At 39.8% G+C, this 14,853-nt stretch overlaps 2 pseudogenes; both read left to right on the top strand.

The window, feature by feature from the left end:
• Window positions 1-6,485: 6,485 nt before the first annotated feature.
• On the top strand, window positions 6,486-9,230 carry LOC102836137 (annotated as a pseudogene).
• Window positions 9,231-13,832: 4,602 nt separating this feature from the next.
• LOC102835758 lies at window positions 13,833-14,333 on the top strand (annotated as a pseudogene).
• The last annotated feature ends 520 nt before the right edge of the window (window positions 14,334-14,853 follow it).

Genomic DNA, 14,853 nt, shown 5'->3' with positions numbered 1-14,853 from the left:
ATTGGAGAAGGATGTCATGCTGGGTAGGGTGGAGGGTCAGAGAAAAAGAGGAAGACCCCCAACGAGATGGATCAGCCAGGTGGCATCATTGATGGACTGAAGTGTGGCAGCGGTAGTGAGGTTGGCCCAGGATCGGACATTGTATGAGTCGGTTCTGACTCGATGGCACCTGACAACAATAACAAGGCAGAATAAGTACTTGACTGTTTATCGAAAGGTTGACAGTTCACACACACCAGTTTCTCCACAGAAACACTATACAACAGCATAAATCCTTGAATAAGAGAATGTCATTCAACACCTACTCTCTCTGTATGAGTCAAGAAGGACACAAAACCCGCTGCCATCAATGTGATTCCTACTCTTAGTGACTCTGTATGGTTTCCTAGGCTCTACATTTTTATGGGGGCAGAAAGCTTCATCCTTCTCCCACCCAGTGGCTAGTGGGTTTGAACTGCCCACCTTGCGGTTTACAGTTCAATGATGGTAAGCAAAATCAGACACAGCCCCTACTCTACTAAAAGAGCTTGATAAACGAATTCTAGAAGTAATCCATGTCACACACACCTTCACAATTGGCAATACTGTTGTCTATAATCAAGAAAAGGTATTCTTCACCCTTTCTCCTCTAAACAATTAGCATTTGATAAGTTGAATTATGCTATTTCAACAGAAAATTTCCTCCATTCTCAGTCATTCTTTCCAGCATATGTGATAGTTGTCCAAGATTAATTTCTATAGTGAGTCAAATATTCTGAAATTGGGGGTCATTTCTCAAACCTCATGTGGGGAACAGAAACGCATACAAGGCAGCTTATATTCAGAGAAGGATGCATAAAAATGTATAATTCAGAACACTAGAGGTGAAATGCCTACAATTCAAATGTCAAGTACAACGTCAATGCCTACCGAATGGTCTATTTAACAAGGTGCATAATGGAGGTGAAATCTTGTCTGAGGCAGTCCATTTTTACTAGAGTCCTTCTGGGGAATAAGAAAATATTTCAAAGACACTCTCTGTCTCTCATCTCTGGAATCAAATTCATAACCCAATGCAATTTTGAAACTAGATGTTTACTCTGGAACTCATCAAATATGTCTCTATAAATTACCTAGGATTGTTTTTTAGTTGACCTGTGCAGTTTGTCAACTTCAGTAAAATGGACTTTCAAACTTGATCATAAGCAACATTCAATTACTCTGAAATCTCTCTTTCCTACATGTGATTTAGATTTAATAGTTTGTTTGAATTCATTCATTAATTAATGGATTTATTGGATACATGTTATAATCCAGGCATGCATACAATTGCTGCTCTCAGGAAGCTTACATTCAAATGCAAGTGTATGTCTTTATGAAGGGTTAGCACAAGGCTGTGCTTTATGAGGTGGAGGTTAAAGGTTAAAGAGATCCAAAATGTTAGACTTTTCTAAAGTGCTAAGTTGTTGTTGTTATGTGCCGTGGAGTCAGTTCTGACTCACAGCTACCCTGCACAGGGTTTCTGAGACTGTAAATCATTACGGAAGCAGAAAACCTCATCTTTTGTCTGCGGAACAGCTGGTAGTTTCGAACTGCTGACCCTGAGGTTAGCAGCCCGATTTGTAACCACTATGCTACCAGAGCTCTATAATCCTTGATGTCAACCACTGATTCCTTCGCTCCATATTCTCCCCCATGTCCCAGGGTTTCACAATTTGCTTCAATCACTCACAGAACTCACAGCCCATAAAAGAAATGACTCAAACAGTTATGGTCCCTGGCAATTCGCAAATCCACAGTTCATACCTAAGCCTGGAGGATGCCCCTCACTCAAGCTACATCAATCTCTGGCTTCACAAGTCTGCAGAAATCAAGTCAGGCTATTGGCTCAAGTCTCAAGACCTAGAGGTCAGATAGTGGCAAGTTTGGTCAGTTAAGCAATCAAGTGCCCACTCACATCAACAAGATGGCTCATTTTATATCCAGCAAGATGGCAACATGGACCAAGCCTCTCATTAAATTTCCCACAGTTAGTCCTATTAATCACTCAAAACTGAATCATTTAAGCTCAGCTAAATCCAAGTAATGAAAACTTCATTAAATAAGAATTTTGAGTGTTTCTAAATACAGAGTAATTAAAGATGTTTTTAAGTGCTGTTGAGTCAGTTCCAACCCATAGCAACCCTGTATAGGGTTTCCGATGAACAGCTGGTGCGTTTCAACTGTTGACCTTGTGGTTCTTAGTCCAATGCTGATCCCACAGCACCACACCAGGAGTCCAATTAAATTAAATGTTAATACTGGGGGGAAAAAACAAAAACCTTCCATATATAAAGTACAATTTTGACATAGATACAGTGGTAACACTCCCGCCTACCTCAAATCAAAAATCTGCAATGGTTAAAACAAAATTTTCCATCTCTATCCCAAGTATTGTTTCCTTAAGTTAAGTGGAGCTACAAAAAAAAAAAAGGGGGGGGATGACATTTTTTTTTTTTTTTTTTTAAATGCATGTAGGTAAAGGTGGTGGTGGTTATGTGCCATGGAGTCGGTTCCGACTCACAGCGACCCTGTATAGGGGTTCCAAGAAAGAGCAACTGTAAATTCTACTTTCTTGCTGGTCCAGCAAGAGTAATGTTAAACCAGCTCCTATGAGTATTTTGGAGTCCTGGTGTGGCCCTGTAGGATAAGCACTCAACCATAAGGTCAGTTTGAACCACAAGGTTGGCAGTTCAAACTCACCAGCCACTCCACAGAAACCCTATATAGCGTTACTATGAGCCAGAACCAACTCGAGGGCACTTGATAACAACAAGCAGCATTTGAATGAAATGTGATGTTATTAGCAAAGCAAGACTGATGTGTTAATTTGCAATAGAGAAAACATGAGGAAAAACATGATTCTCAGCCTTAAAATTTTCATTAGGAGTTCTGGTAAGATGCTGTAGGATAAGCACTGGACTGGTAACTGCAAGTTCAGTGATCCAAACTCACCAGTTGCTCCTTGGAAACCCGTCCAGGGTTGCTGTGAGTTGGAAAGGAACTCAAAGGCATTTAACAACAGCAACATGTATCAACTGGAGGTCTAGCAGCAATAATGTTGAATTAGCCTTATAGAGTGCTAGCTGCTGGTAGTATTGTAGCTCTTAAACACTAAGCTATGGTTTCATTCTGCCATTGTATTTGAATATGTGTAAAGCTGTGGCACTGTGGGCTAATGCATCAAACTGCAAAGTCATCTGAACTGCAAGGTTGGTGGTTCAAACACACCAGCTGCTCCTTGGAAACCTTATACAAGGTCACTATAAGTAGGAATCGACTCAACGGCACTTAACAACAACAAACTGAAACAAAGACACAGAGGACTTCAGTACCTACCACTTTTATTTATTAAAAATGACTTTACCTACTTAACTAACTACTTATCTTCTCTTCTTTATCTACTGAGCAGCACAAAACAAACTCAGCCATGAAAGAAAGGATGTAGGGACATGAGGAGGAAACATCATTTTTACTTTAAACAAATAAGTATTAATTCATTTTTATAAAAGTATTAATCTTATAACTTAAAAATGCTTCCTTAAAATGCTGTAATTCATCTTTACCATAGAATATATAATCCTACCCTTTTGAACACCATCATGAATTTCAAAAGTGTTTTCTGTTAGTCCTTTGCTTTTTAACCTTAATTTATTATATATGTGAGGCTAGCAAACACATGGAAATCTGGATTTGATGGCTGGACTGACATATTTAGATCCATGCTGCAGGGATGAAATAAAATTTATGAAAAATGTTTTTTTTTTAATTTAATGGGAATGGTCAAATCCACTAAAAAGAAGAAATAAAGCTATATTTCATCTTTATGCTGTTCTATTTTATCACTACACTCTCATAAGGGTAAAATATGATTCCTTGGAAAAGTCTAAAAAATCTACAATAATTTTTCCAAGACTTTTATTTATTTCGTTTTTGGGTACAGATGAATTGCCTGACCTTCTTTTTACTTTAAATGCTGAGGCACATAGTTTACAAAATCCTACAAACACATCTGTAAGCCAAAGAAATCATTCCCAAGAAACCACTAAGAAGGGGAGCTCTAGCCCCTCACCTCTACCACCACCTGTCACTGGAGTAAATGTAAAAGCTATACAACCATATTGTGGAACAGAGATTAGATTTTCTCCCTTTAAATCTGTAGGTCAGGTCTCAGGATAATGGGTAACTATTCTAGAATTGTTGTTAAGTGCCGTCGAGTTTGTTTAAGTGTTTTAGAGTGGTATATCTTAATTAAATACATGACACATGTGTATGCGTGATTTTGTTTGATTTGTTTGCCTCAACATCTACTCCAACAAAAAGGTTATAGGGTGGCACTAACAATTTGTCCTTGCTCACTAGCCAAAAGGTTGTTATTTCAAACCCCATCCATTCCCAACATGGAAGAAAGACCTGGAGACTGTCCTCCTTAAACATCAGTAGGTGCTGAGTCAGCTCTTACTCATTGTGACAGTTCGCCCAACAGAACTAAACACTGCATGGTCCTGAGCCATTCTCACAACTGTTGTTCCACGTGAGTGCATTGCTGCTGTCACTCTGCTACTACATTTTGTCAGGGTTCTTTTTCTCTGACATGGTGTCTTTCTCCAGGGTCTGGTCTCTCCTCATAATGTGTCTGGCTTCTAAGGTGCAATCCAGTTGTACTTCTTCCAACACAGATTTGTTTGAGCTTCTGGCTATCTATGGTACTTTTAATATTCTTCTTCGACACCCTAACTCAAATGCATCAGTTCTTCTACAGTCTTCCTTATTCATTGTCCAACATTCACATGCATATGAGGTGACTGAAAATACCATAACTTGGGTCAAGTCACCTTAGTTCTCAAATTGATATCTTTGCTGTTGAATGCTTTAAAGAGGTCTGTGCAGTAGATTTGCCTAAGGCAATACCTCATTTGATTTCTTGGCTGCTGCTTCCTTGAATATTGATTGTGGATCCAAGCAAAATGAAGTCTTTAGCAATTTTGATCTTTTCACCATTCATTGTGATGTTATCGGTCCAGTAGTGAGGATTTTTTGTTTTCTTTACATTGAGGTTCAATCCATATTGAAAGCTGTGATCTTTGATCTTCCATAGCAACTATTTCAAGTTCTCTTCACTTCCAGTAAGCAAAATTATATCACCTGTAGATCTTAGGTTGTTAATGATTGTTCCTCCAACCTTGATGTCATGTTCTTCTTCTTCATATAATCCAGTTTCTCATATTATTTTCTCAGCAGACAGATGGAATACGAATAGTGTAAAAATACAACCCTGAGGAACACCTTTCCTAGTTTTAAACCCTTAAGTATTCATTTGTTCTGTTCAAACAACTGCCTTTTAGGATATGTACAAATATCCTAAGGCCACAACTAAGTGTTCTGCAATACTCATTCTTTATAATGTTATGCAAAGCTTGTCTCATGATCCACATAGTCGAAAAATCTTTGTATAGTCAATAAAGAATATGTAAACATTTTTCTGGTATTCTCTGCTTTCAGCTAAGATCTATCTGAAATCAGCAATGATATCCCTAGTTCCACATCCTCTTATAAATCCATCTTGAATTTCTGGCAGCTCCCTGATTATGTACTGGTGTAGTCATTTGTGAATTAGCTTCAGCAAAATTTTACTTGAATGTGATATTAATGATATTGATCAATGATGTCTACATTATGTTGGGCCATCTCTCTTTGGAATTGGCACAAATAAGGATCTCTTCCAGTGGTTGGTCAGGTAGCTGTCTTGAAAATTTCTTGGTGTAGAGGAGTGAGTGCCTCCAGTGTTTTATCAGTTTGTTTGAAAGATTTCACTATGTATTCTGTATTTCTTAGAACCTTGTTTTTTGCCAACAATGCCTTCAATGCAACGTGAACTTCTTCCTTCAGTATCATCAGTTCTTGATCAGATGCTACATTTTGAAATGGCTAAACAGTGATCCTTAATTTTGGTTCAGTTGTTGTGTATTCCTTCCATCTTCTTTTGATGCTTTCTGCACCATTCAATATTTTGTACTTTGTTATTTTATTGCCATCGAATCAGATTTCTGAGGAGCTGCTGTTGGTTTTGAACAAGTAGCCTTGTGGCTAGTTGTTGTTGTTGTTGTTAAGTGCTGTCAAGTTGGTACTGACTCATAGTAAACCTGTATAGGGTTTCTAAGGAGCATCTGTTGAGCTTGAACTATCGACCTTGTGGTTCAAACCGACCTTGCAGTCCACAACGTCACACAGAACTCCTAGTGCTTATCCTACAGCACCACAGTGGACTCAATTTTGCTCCATTCAATAGTGAAAATTTTGGAGGCTGCAGCTACGATTGCTGATGTGGGCCCAGGACTCTTACCTTATTTTGCACATTGGAAAAACCGGCCGTGCTGCCAGAGTTCTTGAGGTGGTGTCTGTAATCCAGTGCAAGTTGAATCTTTGTTCAAATAAGGTATAATTGAAGCATGACTCTCCATTCAGAGATGTCAAAAACAAATAAATCCAAGTCTGGATCTCGCTCTTCTTGTTCAAGCTCTGGATCAAGATCTCAGTCTTGGAGTTGATCTGTGTGTGCTTTGTTCAAGGAAGAGCAGGTCGAGTTCTAGGTCTCGTTCCAGATCGTATTTTCCCGATCCTACAGAGAAAGAAACCACCCGAGATTGTATCACAATTGTGATTTCCAAGGCCACAACAGAGGGTATAGAAGGCCCTATTACTTCCGTGGGCGCAATAGCGGCTTTTATCCAAGTGACCAGTATAACAGAGGTGACTAAGGAAACTACCGCTCAAATTGGTGGAAGTACACGCAAGCCTACAGTCCTCGTCCAGGCGGTTCCTGATCCCAGTCTCCAAAGAGAAGGTCCCTTTCACCAAGATCCAGGAGCCATCCAAAAAACTCCGGTAAGTCTTCCTCTGACACGTCAAGGCGCTCCTCATCCTCTCCGTCATCTTCCAACCACAGCCGAGTTGAATCTTCTAAACTCAGGCTGCTGGGCATAACCAGGGTGATGAGGCCAAGGAGCAGACGTTCTCTGGAGGTACCTCGCAAGATGCAAAAGGATCTGAGAGCTCAAAGCCATGGTCTGATATAATCTATGGCACTGTTTCTGTATCATTGGCCTCTGCTGTTTCCGACCTGAACCCCAGGGAGCGCAGTCCTGCTCTCAAAAGCCCTCTCCAGTTAGTGGTGGTGATGCCGTGGTCTCCCCGGTCTAGGCCTGTGCCAAATCCTAGCCCTCTACTCTCTAACACATCCCAGATAGGCTCGACTCTGTTGAGTGGAGCTGGGTATCAGCTGGGACTCACAGAAGTCAGTTCGACCACGGCTCTGGGTCCTAGAGTCCATCCCAAACAAGCCTTGTGGGTAAGAGTCCACCAGCCACTGGCTCCACATATGGCTCGTCTCAGTAGGATTCTGTTGCTTCAAGGAGGAGCAGCCTATACGAAGAGGTATCTAGAGGAGCAGAAGACAGAGAATGGAAAACATACGGAACAGAAACAAAATACTTATAAAGAGAAAATGAAAGAAAAATGGAGCTTCTCTGACACAGGCTTGTGTGATGCGATAATGAAATCTGATCTATTTGCTCCCAAATCTGACACTAAGAAGGCTTTCGAGGCAGTCGTTCTCCCAAAAGATACAAGCTTTGAAGGGCATTTGAGCAGAAGATGGCTGACTTCCACAAGGATGAAATGGATGATCACGATAAGGATAAAACTAAGGGAAGGAAGGAATCTGAGTTTGATGATAAACCCAAATTTATGTTGAAAGTCAAAACAGGTGCAAACAAAACCCAGGAGGAGGAGAAGTCGTCCAAACAGGAAGGCCTGTTGTACACACCTCCAGGGAAGGAGAGATCCAAAAAGAGGAGGACCAGGGAGGGGCCAAGAGAAGCGAGACTAGCCACAGAGGATTTGTGCCAGAGAAGAACTTCTGAGCGAGCGCACACAAAGCAGTCTATGAGAAAAGCTCATCATCTCCCCCAGGATAGCCCCGCCAAGCTGGGAGGCAAAGGAAACTTTTCCATGGGGAAGTCTTCCTTTTCTATTACTTGAGAGGCCCAGCTCAATGTCCAGATGGATTCTTTTAACGAGGACCTTGCTCAACCCAGTGGCTTACTGACTCAGGTACGCAAGCTTTGTCGGGATTTAGTCCATAGCAACAGAAAACAGGAATTTCGTCCCACTTTCCAGAACATACAGTCAACTCAGTTTCAGCATTGTTGTTGTTGTTAAGTGCTGCGTAGCCCCTCAGAATTGTTTGTCCAGCATATAGTGACCATTGTTCACCATGTTAAAGAGCATCATTTTGGGTCCTCAGGAACGAAGTTGCATGAATGCTTTACTAAATACCTGAAGGGAGGAACTGATCAGGAGGGAGCTAAAAACAAGAAAAGCTCAGAGATACACAGAAGGATAGACGTTTCCCCCAGTCCATTCAGAAAACAGGATTTGGCTCACAACGAGATGAAAAGTCCTGGAGGACCTGGCTACAAGGCTGAGGGGAAATACAAAGATGATGGTGGTGTTCTCCGCCTTGATATTGAACATAAGAAACACAGAGAGATCTTAAATGAGGTAAATCAAGAGAATCAATGTATTCCTGAGACTCAAGCCACTCAAGGGAAAGATCAGCTGAGAAAACAAAGAAAACTCATAAAGAATCATAGAAGCAGAAGAAATACCGGAGAGCACGAGACAGGTCCAGTTCCTCATCCTCTTCCTCCCAGTCATCCCACTCCTACAAAGCAGAAGATGGAGGAGAGACAGGAGAGAACTACAGGCTTTGACAAATCAAGACTGGGGATCAAAGATTTCCAGGATCCAAGTGAAAAGCCAGGAGGCAGAGCTCGAGGGATCTTTCAATTTGGGGCCAGAGGGAGTTGCTGGGGCAGAAGCAAGTACTCTCTCAACAATAACAATAATAGCACCAATGATTTTCAAAAGAGAAACCGCGAAGAGGAGTGGGACTCAGAATACACACCCAAAAGCAGGAAGTATTACTTGCATGATGACCGTGAAGGTGAAGCAGTGAGAAGTGGGTGAGGTGGGGTGGGGGCAGAGGAACATTTCTCTGGGGCCAAGGCCAGTTCTTGTTCTGGAAATCCATCCCCAGCCCCAAATGGGCCCATGACAAATTCAGTGAGGAGGAAGGGGAGATTGAAGATGATGAGAGTGGGACAGAGAACTGAGAAGAGAAGACCAATTTACAGCCCACAACAGAGTAAGGCCCACTGGTTGGAGCCCCTGACCAGGGGAGCGGCGCTGGGAAGATGGCTGGTAGGAGCTAAACAGGATCTTCAAAAAGATTCTGAAAATACCCACCCACCCACCAACCCACCACCAGACTTGCAGATTCCTACTACAGCTAAAGCATCCCTGGCGCTGCACCCCACTGGACAGAGGAGGCTGGCCTAGGAGCCTGCGGTTAGTTCCAGCTTTCAAGCAGAACACAACCCATTGGGCTTTAGCTGTGTTTCTCAGTTCTTGTTGGTGTTCAGTGGGGGGAGAGGAGAGCGATGCTTGGGTTTCAGTTTGTTCTCTATTAGAAAGCCAACAGTTCTTCATTTCATTTGGAATAATTGGATTATTTTCTATTTCTTCTCCCCCTTTCCTGACTTTAAGAGTCCCCCCTCCTTTTTTGTAGACATATGTAGTAATATTAGCATTAAAAAAAGTTTTAATTTGAGCAACTTTGATTCTTAAAACAGAAAACAAAGCATGTGAATAAACACGGAAGAGTTCACCTCAGTTGGGACCAAACTGCTTGGATTTTTGTAAGAACTGATTTAGTATGTCTTGGAGGATGTCAAGGTCTTTCTGACTACATTGTGTTTGTTCCTCTTTACTGCACAGCCACTTGATGACTGTTCCTATCCACCCCCACCACCACCTGCACCCCCCACATACAACCTTCCATCTTTACTGATTTCTTCTAGGCTGGACTGCCCATCCTCCAGCAGCCCCTCAAATACCCTCAACTTTCTAGCCTTGCTCAGACCTCTCAGCAACTGGGTGGAAACTGGAAGGCGGTTTCTGGTCTGTTTTCTAAAAACTTCTGAATTCTATTGTCTCTACAAATATAAAATAAATTTTCAATATTTTTTATTAATCTTTTTATAAAGAAATTCCTTCGATTGCTTAAGGAAGGTGGTCATGGTTGGGTAGTTTGTGGGTTTAGTTGATTTTTTAAAAAGCTTTAAGTTGAAACATTCTCAGATGTTTTGGGGGGCATCCTCTTAGAAGGGGTCCTTGTGCTTGCCTTCTGGGGAGATGGTCCTGAGCAGGTGAACCATATGGCATTTATGCATATGTTATATGCAGACTGTACCCACCTCTTACCCTAACCTTTCCCTCTTGGTTTGCTGTGCTACTTTCCCTTATTTTGCTACAGGTCTATAGTTAAGTTGGTTTTACTTGAAAATGATTCATGTTTATGGGGGTGTGTGTGAAAAAAAAATGCCCTTAAAATTTGTTTCAATTCCTCCTGCAAGTAAAAAATAAATAAATAAATAATGAAAGGTTTTCAGCTTCAGAAATTCTGAGCATGTTCTTCCTTTTTGGTTTTTTAACTCCAGGTCTTTGCACATTTCAATATAACACTTCACTTTGCTTCTTGAGCTGCTCTTTGCTTTTGTATTCAACTCTTTTACCTCCTCGTTTCTTCCATTTGCTTTTGTATCTGTATGCTGGAGAACAAGTTTCAGAGTCTCTTCTGACATCCATTTTGGTCTTTCTTTCCTGCACAATGTTTTTGATATCGTCCCACAACTCAGCTGGTCTTTAGTCACTAATGTCTAATGCATCAGATCTGTTCTTGAGTCGGTTCTGGTGGTATATATTCAAGCTCATATTTTGGCTCTCATGTATTTGTTTTAATATTCTTCAGCTTCAGCCTGAACTTGCATGTGAGTAACTGATGATCTGTTTGACAGTTTTACCCTGGCCTTGTTTTAGCTGATGATATTAAACTTTTCCACTATGTCTTCTTACAGATGTAGTCAATTTCATTCCTATGTATTCCATCTGATGAGGTACATGTGTATAGTTGCCTTCTGTGTTGTTTATAAAAGGCATTTGCAAGGCATAACTCATTGGTCTTGAAAAATTGTATCCTTTGATCTCCAGCATCATTTGTATCACCACCAATGTATTTTCCAACTACTCATTCTTCCTCTCTGTTGCCAACCTCTGCATTCCAATCACCAGCAATGATTATTACATCTTGTTTACATGTTTGATCAGTTTTAGACTGAAGCAGATGGTAGAATTCTTCAATTTCATCATCACAGGGTTTAGTGGGTAGTACATAAATGTGTATAATATTAACTGGTCTTCCTTGTAGGTGTATGGATACCATCCTGTCACAGCATTATACTTCAAGAGAGATCTTGAAGTGTTCTTTTTGACAATGAATTCAATGCCATTCTTCTTGAATTTGTTGATCCCAGCACAGTAAATTATATGATTGTCAGATTCACAATGGCCAATACCAGTCCATTTCAGCTCACTAATACTTAAGATATCGATGTTTATGCATTACATTTTATTTTTGACAACCTCCAATTTTCCTAGATTCATATTTCACACATTTAATGCTCTGATCATTAATGGCTATTTGCCTCTGAGTCTCCTCATTTTGAATTGCCCCATTAGCAAATCAAGGTCCCAAAAATTTTGTATCATCATGGTCAACTTAAAAAAATATATATAACCAAGAAAATCATATAAAACTCAGTTCTACTCTGTACCCCACAAGATTACAACTAGTTAGAGTCTACTCGATAGAAATGGGTAGTTTCCTTTTTCAACCTGCAACAAATAATGAAGAAATTAATACTCATACATGAAGCCAATGTCCTTTCCTAGAAAAGGTTCTTGTCAGCAGTGAGATTGCTTAGATTTTTCTCAGAATTTCTGATTAGGAAGACCCAAGATAGAATATCAGAATCCAAAGCTTAGAAAGTATCCCTATACTAGTTTGAGTCACGTAAACCCACAAATCCCCATTAAGAAACTGTGCGTTTGTTTTTATTGCGAAATTGGATGTTGGTGTAATTTTCAGCTCCTTCCAAAGCAAAAATCAAAGTTTTAATTTGAAGTAAGTTTTCTTATATACAGGCTATTTAGGATGCTCATTCTTATATTCAGATAGGCATCAATTTTCCAAATGGAGTTGATTGCTATATTTCACCAATCACACTGTCTACAATGTAATGTTTTTGTTAGGATTATGCCAAGTTAGGCCATATTTCCCGCACTCAACTTAATGTAACGAACCCTAGTAGCCTAGTGGGTTATATCTTGGACTGGGAAACACAACACCAGAAGTTCAAGTCCATGAGGCACTTCACAAGAGAAAGATGAGACCTTCCAATATTGTAAAGATTACAGCCTCAGAAACCCTACAGAAAGTTGATATGAGTCAGAACCAACTCCACGGCACATAGCCAGCCAGTCAACCAAATGAATGTATTTCAAAATTACCCTCCCTTCTCTCATGTAAAGTAACATTACTTAACCTGATTTGCCACCCCCTGCCTCACTCACTGTAGAGGTTATCACCTCTAGAATGACTCTTGGTCTTTGTGGTTTCATTACATGGAGGTTTTGATAGGCATAATTGGTCAGCTGGCTTCAAAGTGACTCAAATGATATTTCATCTCTGTCACTTGACAGAATGACCTCTCCTTTTACAATAATGGGTTCTTGCTAACCTATACTGAGGTCACTTTTGCTGTTCAATCATGCTTTGAATTAAAGTAGCCTTTGCTCTCTAGTTACAGCGTGAAGTAGGTTTGCCCTCTAGTGGCCATAGTATGTATTGAGCAAAAATATTTGGTTCTGCCTTCATTCATTTGGAACACAGGCAGTTTAACTCCGAAGTAAATCTATCCACATGAAAAATGGCTGCATTTCAGTTTCACTAAATAGAAAAATCTTTACTGAGAGTATTTATTCATAGTAGTATGTTGAATGGAAATCAATTCAATAACAAAAAGCAGTTATAAGAAAAATACCTTAAGTGTGTATGTACTGTGTCCGCATTCGCTGCTGCTGCTATTGCATGCAGTGTAGTTGGTTCCAACACATAAGGACGCTGTATAAGGTTTTTGAGGTTGTAAAATGTTTGGGGAGCAGAAAGCCTCATCTTTCTCACGGAGATTCTCTGGTGGATTCAAACTGCTATTCTTGCTGTTAGCAGCCCACTACACTTCCAGGGTTCTGTGTGTGTGTGTGTGTGTGTGTGTGTGTGTGTGTGTGTGTGGTAAAATGCTATTTACCATCCTGTAAATGGAGGAGGGGACAGACTACAAGGAAAGTATGGAATTGTCGGAATTGTCTACATTGTATATGGATTTTTACACAACATGGATATTAACATGAGATACCTCATTATTATTGATAGTAGGGTGGTAGCATGTGATCAAGAACTGATCTAAGCGTCACTGAAAGTACTAGAGGTTACAGGGATTAACAGAATACTGTTTCTTGAGATATTTTAACAAACTAATGCAGCACTATGCCAAGAAATTTGTAAGACAGCTACTTGGCCAACCTTTTGGAAGAGAGATACATTTGCATTTAGAGACAGTTGATACAGGAAAATGTGGAAAAGATAGAATAATATCACTGATATCACACATGGAAAAATTTGTTGAAGATAATTTTTAAGTGATTGCAACAGTACATCAAAAGAGAACGGACAGGTAAGAGACGGGTGTGAGTGGCGTTAGCAACAGCATCGCAGCTGTGAAGATTTCGGTTGGATAGAGCATCACGGAAGTGAGGAGCCACCGGGATCCCAACCTTGGACGTCGGTTGGGGTCATGGCATCCAACTACCATAGACGTTTAGACCAATGGAAGAAAAGAGCAGCAAAAATTGAATTGAATGAAACCCAAAAGCAAGAAATTAAAGAGGCCTTTGATTTATTCGATGTTGATGGGTCTGGAACCATAGATGTGAAAGAACTGAAGATTTGAACCAAAGAAAGAAGAAAACTTAAAAAATGATAGCTGAAGTTGACAAAAAAGGAATAGGAACCATTGGTTTTGAAGATTTTTTTGTTTGTTTGTTTTTTGCCATATGAGTGTGAAAATGAGTGAAGAAGATGAAAAAGAAGCAATATTGAAGGCCTTCAAATTATTTGGTGATGATGATACAATAAGCATAACACTATAAGCAATATCAAGAGGGTTGCTAAGGAACTAGGGGAAATTTTTAATGGACAATGAACTTCAGAAAATGCTTGTGAAGCTGATCGTGATGGGGATGGAGAAATAAATAAGGAGGAATTTTTGAGAATGATGAAAACCACTCTTTATTAATACTGTTTCTTTATTCTATTTGGAGGAGGTTATTAACAAATTTGTATTTGTTCAACAGTTGTACAATTTGATATCTGAATGTTTCATTTCCAATTTTTAATTTATATGTAACAAATTGATCTCATAATATCTAACCTATATGGCAAGTGACATGTTTCTACCAATATATTATAAATCTTTAGTGTCAAGAAAAAAAGAAAATGGAATTACTTAATTATGAACCCTAGAACAGTATTAATTTCAATTGCTATGTTTAAACACTTTAGAATTTTTTTAAGTTTAATGAACTTGGCCCCACATTATAAACAAATTTGGCAAACATTAAAAAAAAAAGAGAGAGAGAGAACGGAAAGAAATTCTAGCAGGATTCAGAGGAAGACATGGAACCAGGAATATAATGCTCATGCCAGATAGAAATAATGCATTTGCATTAGGGTGCTGGAGGAGAAAAATAAAACTATCATGCACTGCCTAAATAATAAGTCTATCTGTAATGGCTTTGAATTATCATATTGGTGGA

Source organism: Chrysochloris asiatica, unplaced genomic scaffold (genome assembly GCF_000296735.1).
Source record: "Chrysochloris asiatica unplaced genomic scaffold, ChrAsi1.0 scaffold00196, whole genome shotgun sequence".
Taxonomy (NCBI): Eukaryota; Metazoa; Chordata; class Mammalia; order Afrosoricida; family Chrysochloridae; genus Chrysochloris; species Chrysochloris asiatica.
Note: the sequence above shows the minus strand (reverse complement) of the source record. Positions and strands in the feature narration are given on the sequence as shown.